At 41.0% G+C, this 18,909-nt stretch overlaps 1 protein-coding gene across 21 annotated transcripts in view; it reads right to left on the bottom strand.

Annotated features, from left to right (window-relative positions):
- PHF21A (PHD finger protein 21A) overlaps positions 1–16,888 on the bottom strand; it is a 189,544-nt gene extending 172,656 nt beyond the window's left edge. For 5 of the 21 annotated variants that reach the window (XM_070383476.1, XM_070383475.1, XM_070383481.1 and 2 more), the window contains exon 1: positions 16,331–16,888. The gene's annotated coding sequence lies outside the window, so the exon portion shown is untranslated. Of the gene's footprint in view, positions 1–13,266; positions 13,459–14,048; positions 15,011–15,039; positions 15,431–16,330 lie in introns of those variants that run through there. The other 16 variants (XM_070383472.1, XM_070383465.1, XM_070383461.1 and 13 more) reach the window with 9 other exon arrangements.
- Between the last annotated feature and the right edge of the window lie 2,021 nt (positions 16,889–18,909).

The raw sequence follows: 18,909 nt of genomic DNA, 5'->3' as shown, positions 1-18,909 counted from the left end.
ATACCAAGCATGTGTTCTCAAGTTGTCCTGGGCTGTAGATCCAATGGACTGACCAGCTGATTAGAATTCTGAACCTGTGTTGTAATACAATGCCTAATCTGCTACTGCCTTGATGCTAAGTGACCTACTGTAAATATCAGTATCTTGGTGCAAAAAAATTCTTTTATCACTAGAGTTTTAAAAAATATAAAGTGCCCTGAAATACTTTTCAAAGTCTCTGTAATAACTGACATACTCCCATCTATTTTATACTTCTCTTAGCAGTTTCCACAAACAAGAATTCATTAGGTCACTTTTCCCATCCATATCTTTTCTCATGACATTTCAGGAAAAAACTCTCTTTTCTAAGTTGTTCCATATTTACCCTTTTCCCATAAACTTTTAGTGGGACTGTGACAACAACAGCAGGCTTCTCTGGTGGCTCAGTGGTAAAGAATCCGTCTGCCAATATAGGAGACCTGGATTCAATCCCTAGGTTGGGAAGATCCCCTAGAGAAGGAAATGGCAATCCACTCCAGTATTCTTGCCTGGAGAATCCCACGGACAGAGGAGCTGGCAGGCTATAGAATCCACTGGGTCACAAAGAGTTGGACATGACTTAGCAACTAAACAACAATAACCGTAACAACGATAATCAAGCTTATAAAGTATCTTAAGACATCCCCATGTTATCTTCATGTCAATCCAAAGAGGTCAATATTATTGTCCCTATGTCATCAGTAAAGAAAGTGAAAAGTCCAAGTGAACACCAGAATGCTTGGTATACAGCACTGGTACCCAAGTGTGTATAGTACCCTTCCATCACCCTTTCTTCTTCTTCCTAAACACCATAAAAAACACAGCAAAAGGAATGAATGAATGTACAGGAGACATATTTGTTAAAAAGAGCTTAAATAATCAATCCAAGGTCACACACTCAACATGAAGTGGTTGTACTGAGAGTCCAGGGGCTTCTCTGGTGGTTCAGATGGTAAGAATCCACCTACAATACAGGAAACCTGGGTTTGATCCTAGGTTGGGAAGATCCCCTGAGGGAATGGCGGCTACCCACTCCAGTATTCTTGCCTGCAGAATTCCATGGACAGGAATTCCTGGTGGGAGAGGAGCCTGGTGGGCTACAAGTCCATGGGGTCACACAGAGTCAGCTATAACTGAGCAACTAACACACACACACTGAGATTCCAACCCACAGGTCAGACTTGCAAGCTTAGGCTCTTCGCCAATTATGCAACATTTGTCTCAAACCCTGAGAAGAGAATAAGTCTAGAATTAAGGTTAATAATAGCTGAAAACAGCTACCATTTATTTAGTGCTTACTACATGTCAGGCACTTATTTATTCCTTCTAACAACCTCAGAAAAAGAGTACTCTTATTTATTCAAACTTTACAGATGAAGAAACTGAGGCAGGGGCACAGCAGATGAAGTGATCTGTCACAGAGCTAATACAAATCCAGACTGCGCAGAGCACAGCCAGGATTTGAGCCTATGCAGACTGGCTCCAGCGCCCATACTCTTAACCACTGTGCTCTACTGCCATGCTAAAAACCTCCCTTCATTTGAACTGCCCGAAAACAAAACTTTTAACCTTTTCACAAAATTAGTAAATTGTAAGGCTTCATGCTTCAACTAATCAGAGAAAACTAGTAGTGCTTTTCTAAGCATGCTCACCAGACTTGACAGGCACAGGAGATATGCCCCTGGTGACTAGATCACTGCAGTGCTCAGGAAGTAGCACACTGTAAATCAGGTTAAAAGCCCCCAGCCCATCTCCCTGCACACTCAGACCCACGCTAACCACGCACTGCAAGATACAGGCAATTCAGAGACGTCCCAGTGAGATCTTCTATAAAATGAATGTCACTCTGCAAGTACCCAAGTGCACACAGTACCCTTCCATCACCCCATCTTCTTCTTTCCAAACACCATAAAAAACACAGCAAAAGGAATGAATGAATCTAAGCTACTTAAAAATCATAGCAAATGTCCAATGATAACTACAGATTTAAATGAGAAAAAAATGCAAAATTCTCAGTTTTGTAACTTGTCCAAATTCTACATTCAAAAGGCAGAAGGCCTCTTTGAAAGCCTCAATTCTTAGACTACGTTGTTAGCATACACGTGCCCTGAAGGGTGTCTAGAAAAGTCCATTTCTGCCTCAGATTCTACAAATCTTGATATGCATATTTAAAACAAGATCATTACTGTTGGATTACAAGTTACTGGGCTTTTACCCTAATATCTATTAATATGACAATGTAGTTAACAATATAAACAAAAATATTAAGCATGGATTTAATATTTGCAATATTAACATGGAATATACACAGAAAATAAATAGAAAAACAGGACTGGACCTGGAGGTACTGAGAACTTGACACAATAAGAACAGGAACTATTGCAGCTCCCTCCATTGACATCGTAAAGTTGCCACATTTTCTGGGCTCTCTTTTGAATTAATGTGGCATCTGTTCCAAGTACAGCATGCTAACATTTTACTAAAAGATATTTTCATTCTACATTTGTATCTGGTTTGCTTTTATTTGAACTCCTGTTTTATTTCAGTGGTCATTATTTCCTTATACCAAGTTGTCAATTTGGCATTCCTGATCTATCTCCCTTGAGGACAAAAAGGGTGGGGAGGAACCATCAGCTTAAAACCCTCTAACAGCAATAATTACAATATGCTTTGCATATACATTAAATAAAGAGAATAAGCAGCAGAAAGATTTTTGTGGGCTTTTTGGTATCAGGTCCTGATAAGCTAAAGGCATCTGTTCCTTTCAGAAAAAGAATTCTGCTCTGAGTTATGTGGGGGGAGGAGGGGGGAGTAGAAAACAAATACTAAATAGAATAATTCAAGTTACAAAGTTTGGTCTTCGTGAAATGATGATTTCAATAATTTGCACATATCCAACCCTATCGAGTGATAATTGCTTTTTAAGACAGCCTCAAAACTGCTGCAGCAACAAGCCAAATACAACCACTTGTACTTAACATGCATGCTGCATACTCCACAATGTTACGTCATATCAGGCACAGAGAAGACGCTTACCAAGCTATCCTGCGTTCTATAAACTGCCTAACAACAACAGGAAAAGGCACTGCCATCTCCATGGTGGGAGTAGGAGCTGTCAGGGTAGGCCAGCCTTCTCCCTTTGGTCAACTCTGAAGAAAACAAATAAGGCCTATATTTCTGTCTTTTAAGCTAACCTCTCTCAAGGCCTTTACTCTCGATCATTCAGCCTTCACAGAAAGAAAGGCTGTTGCTTTAAAATTAAAAAGCTGTAAAAGATCACTCCAACTTAAGAGCCCCACACTTTGTACCAATGGTCCTCCAGGTGTCCCCATGGCTACCTCTTCTGCAGAAGAATGGCCTATCTAGGCCGCTAGTCTCCAAGTGGGTGCACCCACCCTGGGGAAAGAAGAGGGCCATGGGAAGAAATTACAACTTATGTTTTTAAATCTCATCCTTTTTAAAATTTCTAATTTCCTGTATGTTTTATAACATGCATAAAATACTAGGTTCATGAAATTATATATAAATACACATTTATGGGGGCCATAATATTTAAGTTTGGGTATACAGGTTAAGAAGACCAAAACTAGAATAAGAAAGGCAGGAAAATTAGGCTCTGCTATTAATATCAACTTACTCAAATTCTTGTCTCTGCCTCAGTTTTACCATCCATGGCATATACTGAGTCCTTTGTGCATTTATCAAATTATTATGAGAAATAATAAAATACTCTCCAGAGCATAGTCTAAGCCACACAAAATGAAAAGCACCTAAGAAGCTACCAATGAGAGATAACCTTAACTTGGCTTGTTAAAACTAGTTAACTGCTACACCCTATCAGACCCAATTCTTAGAATTTTAAGGCCATGCTCTAGCACTTCACTAAATAGGGATCTAAAGACCTACAAAGCACTTTAGAAAAGAGCACATTCTAGAATTAGAAAGACACGTTTTAAACTTTTATAATGAAAAACTTATTATCCATAAAAATTTTCAACTTAAAAATTACAAAGGTGAATTATTAATATAACCTTATCAACAAGTCAAAACTCTCAAAGCTAGAATCAAAAGATATTTACTGCAGATTATAAGGTCTTTAGAATGCTTTTTAAAATATAAATAACACCAGAAAAAATGAATTATTGGTACTCATTAAATTATTGGCACTTCCAATTATTTACCTTCTTTTTTTTTTTTACTGCTTTAAAAAATGCTGGGTTACCAGTATAGCATTCAAAGGTGATTGAGTAAGTAGGGTTAGGGATGAAGGTGAGGTCAACCAACACTAATTCCTAGGCAGGATATCTGTACGCCCATTAATCTGTACTGGTTTGCGTTTCTATTTATTAAAACAGCACAAGTATTTTCTTGGTTTTAAAACTCTACTGTATAAATGTTGAATGAACCCCTCCTAACAATCAGAAAGAGAGACTACAATTTTTTTTAAAAAGTTATCTGAAACCACAACTGATCTCCTTATAAATAACTACCAGAATAAACTAACAGAATTTAATTCTGAAGTGATATTTCCTAATTTACTTGTGCAGGACAGAAAACAATGTTTTCATTTTACTTAAGATGACATTTTAAATTTTTAAAAAATAATTACAACCATTTCTAATGGTGGCACAGTGGTCAAGAATCAGCCTGGCAACGCAGGAGATGCAAAGAGACAAGGGTTCAATCCCTCTGTTCAGGAAAATCCCCTGGAGTAGGAAATGCAAACCCACTCCAATATTCTTGCCTGGGAAATCCCATGGACAGAGGAGCCTGGCGGGCTCCAGTTCTTGGGTTCGAAAAGAGTCGGACACAACTGAGCACGCATGCAACTCAACTCAAACAAAAAGAACTTAAATGCTTTCTGTCCCACAGGTAATACTCAGTCTAGGGCATTAGAGGTTTACAGTCTTAATATACAAATCTTACCTACCTCTCTCCTTCCAACCTCACTACCATTTCCCACCTGAGCCTTATTTTCCAAAAACAAGCCAAATTTTTTAAAATAGCCACCCGAAAAAAATAAACTTTAAGTATGATGGTATAATTTTACTTATTTTTAAAATGTATATACATTACACATGGGGCTTCTTTGGTGGCTCAGTGGTAAAGAATCCGCCTGAGTCAGGAAGATTCCCTGAAGAAGGAAATGGCAACCTGCTCCAGTATTCTTGCCTGGGAAATCCCATGGACAGAGGAGCCCGGCAGGCTACAGTCCACAATGGGGTTGTAAAAAAGTAAGACACAACTTAGCAACTAAACAACAACATTATACATAGTTAAATACACAGGAAAATTTTAAAGTAGATGAGAATGGGCTAACTTTGGTTTTCTACTTTACACATATCTGTATTGCAAGTATTACTTTTATAACTCCAATTCTCTGCCTTTTGATGTTTTTAAAATATTAAAACAAACTATTAAAAGAAAGGACACTTACCATCCTACCCTCTAAAATACTGACAGTTACCTAAGGACTGATTGAAATAGCTAATGTAAACCATCTGCACCCACTAAGAAAATGGATAACCTACCCTGCTACAGTGCCCAAATTGCAAACTTTAAGAAACAGGTACTAGAGCCTACTCCACAGCAAGCACTGTGCTTTGCAAAGGGCACACAGTGATGGACAGGACATGGGTAGTGTGTGCTCAGTCGTGTCTGATTCTTTGCAACACCATGGACTGTAACTCACCAGCCTCTTCTGTCCACAGAATTTTCTAGGCAAGAATATGGGAGTGTGTTGCCATTTCCTATTTCAGGGGATATTCCTGATCCAGGGATCGAACCCACATCTTTTATGTCTCCTGCATTGGCAGGTGGATTCTTTACCACTGCGCCACCTAGGACAGGAAATACACTATCCCAAATGCCTTCATTTCCATTCCATTCCACTGCTTACTATTCAACCTAACCCAACAAAATCAGATGAAACATTCTTAAAAGGATATGTCAAAGCTGTGGCCATTTTGGTAGATTGAAAACTCCTTTAGTAATGCACTTGCTAAGCTTCTACAGGAATTACAGAGCTTAGTACAGCATTACAGACACTTAAAAGGAGGGGCTCTGGAATCAAACTTGGGCTTGAATTAATATTGTATCATGGCTATGTATGTGATCCCAGGGAAGCCTTCATTTCCTCATCTGTAAAATGGGGGTAGGTTAACAACAGTAAATCCTCAGAACATTGCTGTGAAGACTAAAATTAACTGAGATACTGTATGTAAAAAGACTAGTACTAAACATACTAATAAACACACTAAACATATAATAACAGATAACCCTAAAATACAAAAACTGTTCACCACTTGCCAAATATTTAAAGTCTTATATATATGCCCTTTCTCCAAGAACAAATATATGTATTTGTTTAAGTTTGAATATTAACACAACATTTTTCAACATAAAAGGCCATAATTGAAACTTTTCAATAACGTAACACAGTATACTTACAATATCTTATATATATATACACACAAACACAGCGGTGCATACTGTCAAGAACTACACTGCAAACACGCTAAGACTTGTCTGTTGGCCACGGGGCCGGGGAGGGTGATCCATACCACCAATTACAATTCTAGCTCATATATTTAGATTCTATAAATATTAACACTGTTAACATAATACAGACAAATATCTTAAAATCCAGCCATCTATTAGTGATTAAAAACTCTAATTTTTATGTACTTCTTTAGTCTATAAAGTACATTCATGAGTATTATTTCATCCTTTTAGGAATACAGTGAAGCAGGCTTTCACCATTATCCCGATTTTACTACAGTACTGGGAAAATTAAAGCTCAGCTAGGATGAATTTCCCAAGAGTGTACAGCCAGTGACAGGACTGGTCTTAAACCCAGGTCTTCTGACACTATCACAACTGTTTCATTTACAAGTGGTCTGGGACACTTAATTTAAAAAAAGATAGAAAATTGTGCTCAATAATTCAGGTGTGTCAGAGGACTCTATAGATAATTACACATGGCTGCCCAGTTTCACTCCTCTTACATCCTCTCCTTATTTCCAACTTTAGTGTGTAACTATAAAATGTAGATAAGAATTCATCCAAACTTCCTGCACTGGCCAAGTAACACCAGAGACAATTTCTCCCTTACACTTAGCCCTTAGAATTTAACATCTTTGTAACCACTGAATTAATTTCATTTTAATATTAGGTCTTAAAAAGATGAGTTAATATAGAATAAAACCATTAATAATGTAGAAGCATATCAGACCAGATTCCATAAATTTATGACATATCTAAAAAATCTATCTAATGTCTAAACTACAAATATTAACCAGTTTCAGTACACCTTTATGAGGAAAAAAAAAGATTAGTATTATTACAGTGGAATGGGTTGTTGTATAAATAAGTACTCGAATAATTACTACTAAAGGCAGAGCTTTCTTAAATAAACACAGCAGCCCTCAGCAATAGCATTCGATGAACTCTAATAGACAGTGGTCAAGGAGGTAGTAAAGACACTTCCCTGATTCTACATACACTCAGACTAAGGCACATACACCACACCTTATGCCTACATTTTCCAATATTCCCAGGTGTTCCTTTTCCTTTTCAAAAAGCTAAAAGCCATGTAGATAAAAAATTATCCTCAAACAATTTCAAGAGCTGAAAAGAACTTCATGTCCTAAAAGAGAAAAATAACGTAAAGACTTATGACTTCTTTGAACCTAACATTTTAAGTCCATCCCACAGACCTGAAACTACATTTTCTTTTTGGGGCTGCTCACTGGCCTCCAATACATCAATCCTGTAACACTGTGAACTGTGGTGACAGACTGTTTCATGCTTCTAAACACGACAGAATTTTTCCAAGGTTACATACACTGTGACACGAGGAAATTTTGACAGCACCTTATTTTCATTTATCAACTAGTTTGGATGTTCTAACAGTGCAAACATTAACAAAGAAATTTTCATTATCTTTTGAACTTTCTAAAATCAACCAAAGGCCATGGCACAGTGGCAAAGAGTTCTGAATAGGCAAAGCTGAATCCCGGTGAAAACTCTGCTACCAGCTGGTTGTCTGATTTGGGGCATATATCACTTAGGGAGAAACTGAGGTGTGAAGACATTTTATGTATGGCAAAAAATTCTAAGGAACTGCCACATCATTACTATAGACCAAAAATCTCAAGGTCTGTTTAGAACATCCTGAGTTTCTGATCAAATACATAATAATGTAAAAAGAGGAAAAAATGTAAATCATGATATTTTAAAAAATAACAATAAACACTACTACTAAACCTATTACTAACCATATACATTTATTGAGACTTTATTATGTGCCAGGCACTGTGCTAAGCACTTTCACAGATTTTAACATTTAATCCCTACAACACTGACACTAGATAAGAAAGTAGAAAGTATTAGAACCCTCAAAAGGACAGAATTTTTAAATTTACAAATGAAAATATAAACAAATTACACTTTGTTTTTATAACTTTATGTTTTTCTCTACCTTTCAGGTTTAGCTTTGAGTATTAAACTTACACTAAAATAACAATTATTTTCAGGTCTTTGTCTTCCATTTAAAGAATACTGAGACTCAAGATGTTGACAATCATTACAGAAGAGTAAAAAATTCTACTTAAATTCTGGCACAAAAATAACCCTTCCATCCAACTTAGCTGTCCCCATTCAAAGAAAGAACTGCATATATATCAGGCCCTACAATAACAGTCTTCTAATGCCCACACTAGCAATCAATTGATGCTGTAATTATAAAGAAATCTGTATCATCACCAACAACAAAAAAAGTTACAACTGCTAAGTCAAGTTTTGAGTATATATACATATGTACGCTATTCTACATGTAAATCTTTTAGCAACTGATTTTAAAAAACAGCTAATGCATCTAAGGTAAAATCACATTAGGGTGTTTCTGAAGACTCACTTTAGAATACTAGCAGCATAATAATCATGACATTAGCAATCAAACTTTACTTAGCAGAAAGTTCTTAGAGGCTTTGGGAAGCTGTGTATAAAATGGAGTAGACAGGAGGGAAGGGTTCCCTGTGCTGTTAAAATCAACTACAGGTCCCAGCATGCAATGCTCTATTCTGGAGCTAGGCAAAAAACTGCACTGCATCTTGGGATTTGTAGTAAGTAAACCATTTCACCCTATCACAGTAAGTTTTAAGAAACTCTGAACTATCTAGCACAATCTGACTAGATCTTATTACCAGGGCCTAGTCAAATCTACATATAATTTGTCTGTTCTCTGCCCTAGCACAGATTCTTTACTATATCAGAAAAAAAGTATCAATTAACATTTAGATGAACATTTTCACGTTAGAAAAACAGAATAACTGTATAAAAGAAATCCGTAAAAAGCAAAAAGATGCGACACAAATTTAAAATGATATTTAAAGATACAACTTTCAAAACAATTGCTTAAATTTTATCAGTTTCAAAGCTTTCTATCCCCTATACCCCAAAAAAGTTTTAATTTATCAGGTTTTCTCTTAACAGTCTTTCAAGCTACATTTTATAAATAATTTTTCTTGAAGAAAATTCTCACAAGAAAACATTTTCCATACTTTCATACTGCCCACTAGGCCCACTGGGAACTACATTCTTATAGGAGACACATAAAACCATCACACACAACAACAACAATACTTAAGTCCCTCTTTTGTCGAGTCCTTACTATTTACCCCCTCCACTTCTCACCCTTCATTTCACATACACATCTGTTTGTGAAAAGAACACTTAGGAAAATACCAATTACAGATCCATTTCTCTCATCCACTGACTTTTCCCGAAACACGGAAGTTGTTTTTTTTTTTTAGAAGCTATCAACGACATGTCCAAACCCAAGTGGGTAACTTTGAGCTGTAATATATGTATATAATTTCTACACACACTCTCATTTTCTGCAGCACTGAAGGAGGAGGACTAAAGAAGAAAGAACTAAGTGCAATCTGCATTAGGAGGCCTAACACAGGTGGTGGGTTATTTTCAGGCAACAGCACCTTCACAAACATGTTGTGGAATACAGTCCAAGAAATTCCTAACAAGGAAAGATAAGCTGGCACACAAATTTAACACAATCCAGCTAAAAATCACCTGCAGCACATGCTACTACATTTCACCATAAAAGTGACAGGCTACTAGAGGATCTGAAGCTTCATCAATACAACATACTGTCCATAAGGCCAGAGAGAGCAGTTGCCATGGTTACTATCACCCACTTTGATCAGGAAATTATTGTCATTACTCTGAAGTTTTTGGTACTTATTTAAAATTTTAAAAAACAGTCTAGGGTTCTGACTGTTAATTGAGTCAGAGAATCAACTACTGTTTGATTTGTAAGTATGCTGCTTTAGAGATCCACATGGTTAACAATACTTGGATCTGCAGCAGAAAAAAATCAATTCCTCTCTGCTGCTCCTTCTCCTCAAGTACTGACAGTTTGTATTCTCAATGCAGCCAAAACAATAAAACAAAACCCATCTTTTTGGCTTCTGTGTTTAAGTTATTTTTCTCCCCTAGGCCCACAAACAAAGTCAAAATATAACCTAGATCATCAACCTGTTAGGCCCCATCCCTTTCCTATCTCCAAATTATCGGTTCACTTTTTTTGTCTACTTTAAAAAGCAGAAAAACATTTCCATAGATGATTCCAAAATATATGAAAGAATAGTTTCCTCCAGCTGAGACCTGCTCACTATTTTTTCTTTAAAAAGGGGGCAGAGGTGTGCAGTCTGCAGTGTGTTGGAGGGAGAGAAATGGAGGGGCATTCAAACTGCCTAACAAGTGTCTAGTGTAAGAAAGTTGCTTTAGAAAAACTCAAAGGATGACTGAAACACAGATTATCTCTTAAGGGGAAGAGTTCACCACCTTCCCAGTTTAAGACTCAATTGATAGACAAGCAATATAAGAGTTATTCCTAACGAAAGGTCTATTTCAACATTCTCACCAAAGGTAACTGTTCAAAAAATTCAATACACAAATAAGATGATATGAAAGCCCACGAAACAGTATGGCCACATGCACACACACGATACAAAGAAGGAAACATATGCTACTGAAGAAATAAATAAACAATAATTTTCATGCAGTATTAACATATTACTTTAAAAAAAAACACCTCAAAACAGCAAAAATACACACCTGGTAAAAGTTAGAAAGTGATCAAAATACATTGCTATGCTCCTGAAGAATATTTAAGGCCTACGAAAAAAAGCCCATATACAAAAGTTCTGAGAAGTCAACATAAATCATTAGTATTTCCCAGCACAAATTAATATGAAGATTCAAACATGTTTCAAGAAATCAGCTCTGAATATAGATATAAATGACTTCTGTCAAAGGTTAGAGACCTAAAACTATAACCCCTTCCTTTTCTCCCTTTCAACAGTAATTAAATACAAAAGACTTCAGCAATAAAATATTAAGGATCCAAAATTTAAAAACACATTACTAAAACCTTAATGTCAGTATTTCCTCAAAAAAAAAAAAAAGAAACTTCAGTGTTCACTGTCTAGGATGAAAACATTATATTACCCTGAGAAGTTTCATTTTTATCTACACAGTTAAATGTTTTTCTCACCCTTCACTGAAGCAAGTTTCTATGTTTAATTTCTAGTTGCGGTTATTTCATAAAGACTAGTTAATTCTAAAATTTAGGATACTATACCTTTTGATATGTTCACAAAATAGGAACTCCCCATTATCTATATGTTTCTTTATTTCAGTCCAAATGTATGAGTAGAGTCTGTAAGAAAGCCAGAACTCAAAAGTTCTGAGTTTTAAACTCCTAAGTTATTTTGACACCAAAAATATTTCAGTGCACTCCTCTAGATTTGAGTAGTCATTTCCTCACGCATCCTTCTCAATTAGAAAAACAAAAATGATACACACAGGTACCTAATACTAACGCATACAGATACATGTCTTTTTCACTCTGAACAAGTCTGAATGGTTTAGTCAGCAAGAATTTTTCAGAAAGTTAGCAGGATCAGTCAAAACAATCAAAATATTAACCATGACATCTGTTACTCTGTGTGTTACTAAAAGTCTATAGAAAAATACAGGAACTTTAAAATAATCACTAAAATCAAGTACTATCACATCAATGGAGAATGAAGAAAAACTTTAACAGGAGATACACATTTCACAGGGTCTACAAAAGGAAAAATTTATTATTTTTTTTTTATTAGGGGAAACTGCCTAGACAGCATTTTTAAACAAAGCTTCAATATTCTAACAAAGAGCTTTTTGGTAACCACAGCAGTATTAAAAAAAAGTTCATAAAGTGTTCTGGGTGCACTTTTAATGCACTCGTTTCCCAAATCATATGAATAAAGTTAATATTTTAAAGCCAGGAGCTTCTGCCCATGTATTAATTAGCCACCTATCTCAACAACTTAACATCTGCATGGCTGCTGACAATTTACAAAGAACTTTCACATGTATTATATCATTTGATCTTATTGAGAAAAAAGTACAGCATTATTTCCAAAAAACAAACAAAATTCAAACAAGTTCATCAAATTTGCTACACATTCTTAAGTTTTTAAAACTTTGATATAAAACTTTACAAGCCACCACAGTACCATAATATTTCCAGTGATAAATCAATTCACCTAAGACTAACAAGAGTTTCAAAGGACCATGTGCTATAAATGCTACGAAAATACTTCCACCTTTATGCAATTACTGTTGTGTTACTAACAGCCATATCAGCAATGACCTATACCCACAGACAGAACTTTACTTCTAGTTCAAGAATCTCGGTCTTTGGAGGCCAACTCAAAACACATTAACTGCATGTATTTATAAAGTTGAGGGCCTAAGAATTTATCTATTAGGATTACTGTCCACAGATGGGAAGGAAAAAAACACAGAAAGTCTAAGAATTTTTCCATACAATATCTCCCTTTCCAATAATAGTTCAAGTACTCTATATCTCACTCAATATTATAAAGATGACCTCAAAGTCAAAAGTCCCAAGTCGTATTAACTACTTTTGTTTATAGCCATCCACAGCACATAATTTTTAAAAACGTGTTCAACACTCCACTCACCAATATGAGAGTAACTCCAATATGAGACTAATTATTTTCCAAGCAAAATATTTCTAACAGTACTCTGTACCTAAGGGCAGCATCCTTAAGCTGTCCACCATAAGCAATCTACTTTGTGTAATATTGTAAGCAGGTAAAAAGCAATCACAAATTTCAGCTTCTAATAGCGAATGGAATTTTTCAATGGACTTACTCAAGATCTTTCTGGAACTTTAAGGTGTTAATCCTGTTGCTTAGCTGAAGCTAAGTAGAGCTGTAATAAGTAGCAAGACCCTTACAATTCAGAGGTTTCCTTTATCTTGCTGCAGCACCTCCTGCTGGATAGCATTTAGAGTTCTTCATGTAAGCAGAAGAAGAGTATTTCTGAGGCAGCTCTTCCAGATGACTGAATGGGAAAAAGGATGGACCCTTCAAAGCTAAAAGAAATAGGGGCCACCCAACACTTACACCTCTTAAAAACAAAATCTGGCAGAGGCAGGGGGCTTTTTACTTTTCCAGTTCCATAAAGACTCACCTGGGAGTTCTAAGTGCAATAAGCTTAAATAAAGCTTGCAAAATTATCTTAAAACTCTGTTAAAAATCTTCTGAGGCATTCAAGCGAAAAGACTATTAAGACCATCCAAGCAACATCAGTCATATTGCAAATACTATTACCTTAAGAAAAGCAAAAGTATGACATAAAGAAAAGCACCTGGAATATTTTTAATGTGTTAGCCAGAAACTTGAAGAATTTTCTGCACTATTACTCTACTCTTCATTTAAGGATAGTTGTATCTACAAAAGTTTTAAGTACAGAATTTTTTCATAAACATGAGCATAACTGCAAACAAAAACTTCCTCTTTGCCATCAAAAGATGTGTCCTGAGATTTTAAAATGCATTCTTAAACATTTTAAATGGACCTTAATAAGCCAGTTTTAAGCCCACAACGTAGATTCCATATATAAAGAGAGAAAAAGAACAGAAAAGGACTTACCAAAATCAAAATGAATAATAGTATTTCCAATAAAAATGTAGTAACAGTTTCCTACAATGCTGTGAAACCAAGTAAATTGTGAAACTTAGAAAAAAAAAGGGGGCTGGGGGAGGGGGCTAGTCTTCAGAAAGCAAAAGAAAAGCTGACCTATTTATTTCTACTGCCCAAACGTGAGTGAACATCAGATGTAAACAAACCCAACATAAACGTTGAAAAGTACACTTCGATGTCTTAGCCCCAGTTTCAGTCCCTTTAGCAGGCCCTCAAGGAAGCTACAGATGTTGGTGAGTACCCTCTCTAAAAGGAGATATTCAAGCTCTGCGCCCTAAAGAACCCCTTTAAAGTGTGCCTATGAAAAGGCTTCCTTCCTAGAGTGCATAACTGCTTTAAAAAAAAAAAAAAACTTTCATCAGTCCAATTAATCTGATTCTAATATTCTGCTATCAATTATTAATATATAAATGTTCTTCCTTCTCCAACGTCCCCAGCTCAAGCATCTACATTCCTGACCCTAAAATGCTCAGCTCGCACCCCAGCTATGGAGCAAATCTTTGAAAACCAAAATAGAGCCACAAAGTTCACTGTCAAGGCCAGTGCTGAGGCCCGCACACGCCCGGACCTTAACTCACATTTTAAATTCTAGAAAGCCATACTTGCAGAGACATCATTTAAAAACAAAACAATGTGGACGTGCGGAGTAAGATCCTCTACTTCAAGACCTAAACAAAGAATATTTCAACATATGACCGGAATATGATGACACCAGATTCACCAATGAAAACAAAACCTGCCTACCATTAGCAGTCGTGCCCTCATCTCGACAACTCAACTACTTAGAAATCACTCTCGGCACATCTGCACCCCACAACCGGCGTGTGGCCTTCTCCGGGGGTGCAAGCCACAGACAAAGTTGAAAAGAGACATTCTTCCCCCCGGTGCCCAATCTCGACATCGACCCCTCCCCTGCCAGGACCACCTTGCTGCTACCCACCATCGCGAACGTGGTCAGGGGAGAGAAAAAAAAAAAAAAGAAAGAAATCCTAGCAGCACCGCTCAGCAGAATAAAGAGACCAAAGAGAGGATGACGAGAAGTGTTGGGAACTGCGTGCACGACGGGGCTGGACCAAACGGAAAGAGTCCCACTCCGCGTGCCCCTCCCCCCGGCGGGGGCGCGGGCGGGGGAGGGGCGGCCGCGGCCCCTCTCTTGCCGGCCCCGGCCCGCTCGGGGTACCGGGGGCGCCCCGCGGCCGCGGGCGGCGGGGGCGAGTGCGGGAGGGCCGGCCCCGGGGTGAGGGGTGCAGGCAGACTCTCCGGAATAACAAGTTGCAGAAGAAGAAGAATAAGCGGAATTTCCCCAACGCTGCTCCGGCCACCCAAGACAAATGCACCAACACACACACACACACACACACACACACACACACACACACACACACACACACACACACACACAGGGCCCGGCAGCGTCAGCAGCCGCAGCTTTTTTTTTTTTAAACCAGATCCCTCAGTCATCAAACAAGATGGTTTTCCAAAAAAAAAAATTAAATAAATAACCATAATAAAAACTTCCCCCCGACAGCATCCCGAGGGGGTGGGGGGTGGGGTAGTGAAAGAGCCCCGGCGACCATCCCCGGGCCGAGGGGAGAGCGCCCAAGGGGGCGGACGAGGCTCCGCGCCCCCCGCCCCCGCCGGCCGCCCCCCCACCCACTCCCCGGCCCCCCGCCGGGACAATGTGACACCCCCCTCCCCGCCACCCCCGGCGCGCCGCCTCTGTCACCCGCTCCGGCCCAGCACTCAGCGCCCAGGCTCCCGAGGCTGCTCATAAACTTACTTCCAATTTATCCTGGGGAGGGGTGGAGGGCAGAGGGGAGGAAGGGGGAGACCAGGTTTTTCCATTGTCTTTTTTTTTTTTTTTTTTTGGGGGGGCGGTGGAATAGGAAGGGCACGCAGGGGGAGGGGGGCGCCCCGAAGGGGAAGTTATTGCTCAAATCTCAAGTTGACTGAGGGGTCCTGGCGCGAACACCCCCCGTTTCCCTCCTCCCTCCCACACACCCCTCCCCTCCCCCTCCCTCCTCCCCCCACCCCACAACAAACTCCAAGCAAGCAGCCCCCTGTTCCTCCCAGAGACAAACACCAGAGACAAGACAGAGAGAGAGAAAGAGAAGAGAGAAGAGAGAGGGGGAAGGGGGGAGGGAGGGGAAACAGAGCTACTCCAGAAAAAAAAAAAAAAAAAGAGAGAGAGAGTGAGGAGAAGAGAGAATGGAAAAGCTGGGATACTGCACCCTCCTGCTGCTGGCTGGCTGTCCCCCCTGGCAGCTGGAGGCAGGAACTCTGAGCAGGAGAAGCAAGGAGGAGGAGGAGGAGGGAACTCTTCTTCATGGGGAGGGAGGGAAGGCGCTGGAGCGGCTGCTGCTGCTTCTCTGCTGCTCTGGGCCTCTCGCACTTTTTAGATATTAGTGTGTTAAGATGGTAGGTTGTTCCCCTCTCCCTCCTCCTCCTCTCTCTCTCCCTCTCTCCCTCACTCACTCTCTCTCTCTCCCTCTCTCTCTGGGCTGTTTCTTTCCTCCTCTTCCCCAGGCAAGGGGGGGTGGGGAGGGGGGTGGGGGGAGGAACTGGATCCTCCTCCTCGTCCAGGAGAGACACACACACACACACACACAGGCCCCGGGCCGGAACGGGAGGGCAGAAATCAGAGCAGCAGGAGAGAAACTGTGGGAGACAAACAAGCCCAACTCTTCATCCTCCTCCTCCTCCTCCTCAGCAGCAGCGGCGGCGGCGGCGGCGGCGAGCACCACCAGCCCATTCACCACCCGGCCCCGGGCCGCAGCACCTCCGCCGCCTCAGCCCGGGGATCCCTCCGCCCAGGCCCAGACACACTCTCGCCCGCGCGGGAGCCCGCCGCGCGGCCCCGCCGGCCCGCCGCCGCCGCCGTGCGCGCCCCCGCCGCTCCCGAGAGCCGGGCGAGAGGGACTGAGGCTGAGGAAAGCGGGGACGAGGGCGGAGTGGGGGGGGAGGGGGGGGCGGGGGAAGGAGAGGAGGCGCCGGGGTAGAGGGGCACGGGCGCGGGGGCGGGGGCCGCCGGGCGGAGTTGTACGGCGGCCGGCCCGGGCCGCCCCCCCGCCGCACCTCCCTCCCAGCGGCTCCCGGGGAAGTACGGGCCCCTCACCTCCCCCGGGGGGGTGGGGGGGGGACGGCGGGAGGGGCGGCAGGGGGCCCGCGGCGGCGCTCGGCGGGCGGACTACTTGACGTGTCGGTGCGGCGAATTTATTTCACTTTGCCTAAGGAACGGGGTGTGCTGCGGCCCCCATTGCCTAGGGAAAAAACCCGGATGTAAAGTGAGTGAAACTAAACTAGAGTGAAGTAGGGCAGCGGCAGCCAAACTCCAGTGCAGCGGCGGCGGCGGCGGCGGCGGCTGTGGTGGTGATGGGGCTGAGCACCGAGCGGCCAAACTCCGGGGCCGCCGCAATGATGGGCCCGTGCAGCGCTGCAGCTCGGCATCTTAGGAGCTGCAGCTGAGGCGAGGCCGGAGCCTGCTGCGGCCGCCACTCCCCCCGCAACCCCCAGCACCACCACCACCACCAACTCGGCGGCCCGAACCCAACTCCCCCCTCCCGTCGGCAGGAGCTGCAAAAGGGTCTTCGGAGCGGCCCCAACTCCCTCCAGTGCAACAGCAGTTTGGAAAGGGGTGGGGGGGAAAGAAAGCCGTGGAGGGCAGGGACGGAGAGAAGCGAGGGGGAAAGCACTGCAATGGGGGAGCGTGGTCCAGGCAACAGGAGAAAGATGCCACCTCAAGTCGAATGCAACATGCAATCCCCGGCCGCCGCTCGCTCGCTCGCCCGCTCCCTCCCCTCGCCACCCCGCCCCCTTTCCAAATAACTACCCTTGAACCACTTTATTAGCCACACTCCGTCCCACACTCGCTTCGGGGAGGGGCGGGGGCCGGGGTCCTCGCTCACCTTTATTTATTGCCGCTTTCTCCCCCCCCTCCATGTTTTTTATTCCTAAGTTCTTTTGTTCTAAGGGGGATGATGGCATTTACTTTTCTGCTTTGTGTAGCAGGGCAATCACTGGGAATCGGCCACGTATAATCCGGCGGTTTGTCATATTTTATTAGTGAAAGTATTTTATGCCTATTCTGCCTCCAAGGACTGTAACATGGAGAACTGCAGCGAGGAAAAAAAAAACATCAGAAGAATTCTTGTTTTGAGAGATTTCTTGGCGGGGCGGGGGGAAGGCTTTTTTTTTTTTTTTCTTTTCCAGGGGGTTTATTTAGATTTTCAAATCGATAGTTTTCAACTTAGAGCTGAATGTTTTTGTATGGATATATTACTAGATTCTAAAATAATACCTAACCACGAAAAGGAAAAAATAAAAAGTCCAAAAATCTTAGATTTTTTTTTTAATTCCTACTGGGCGGTGATTATTATCTGTTCTGTTCAGCACGCTGGACTTAACGTAGTGTTGGCCTTCGAATGTTAAATAACAATAAGCCCCAACCTCAACTGAATACAAATGGGGGGTGGGGGTGGTTTTGTTTTTAAGGCTCAGCACTTTTGTAGCATCTGCCACTACGCATTTTTCAGGCATTGATTAGCCATGCAACTCCCATAGGCATGAAGTCCAGTTTTTGCAGATAAAGAGCAACAGTGCTGAGACGATTTGCTCAAAGTCAAAGTGAGTCATTGACAGAACCAGAAATAGTCTTGGACTCTATTTGTTACTAGTCACATCTTTTATATTAAATACTACTTCCCTCAAGAAGTAAACAGTATTTAAAAATAAATGGACGTTCTTTATCCTGTTTTGTATTTCCACCAGAGGTGCTTTGAGATCCCTGGACATGCAAGCATTTTTTTATTTC

The sequence above is a fragment of the Bos mutus genome, chromosome 15, assembly GCF_027580195.1.
Source record: "Bos mutus isolate GX-2022 chromosome 15, NWIPB_WYAK_1.1, whole genome shotgun sequence".
Lineage (NCBI taxonomy): Eukaryota > Metazoa > Chordata > Mammalia > Artiodactyla > Bovidae > Bos > Bos mutus.
Note: the sequence above shows the minus strand (reverse complement) of the source record. Positions and strands in the feature narration are given on the sequence as shown.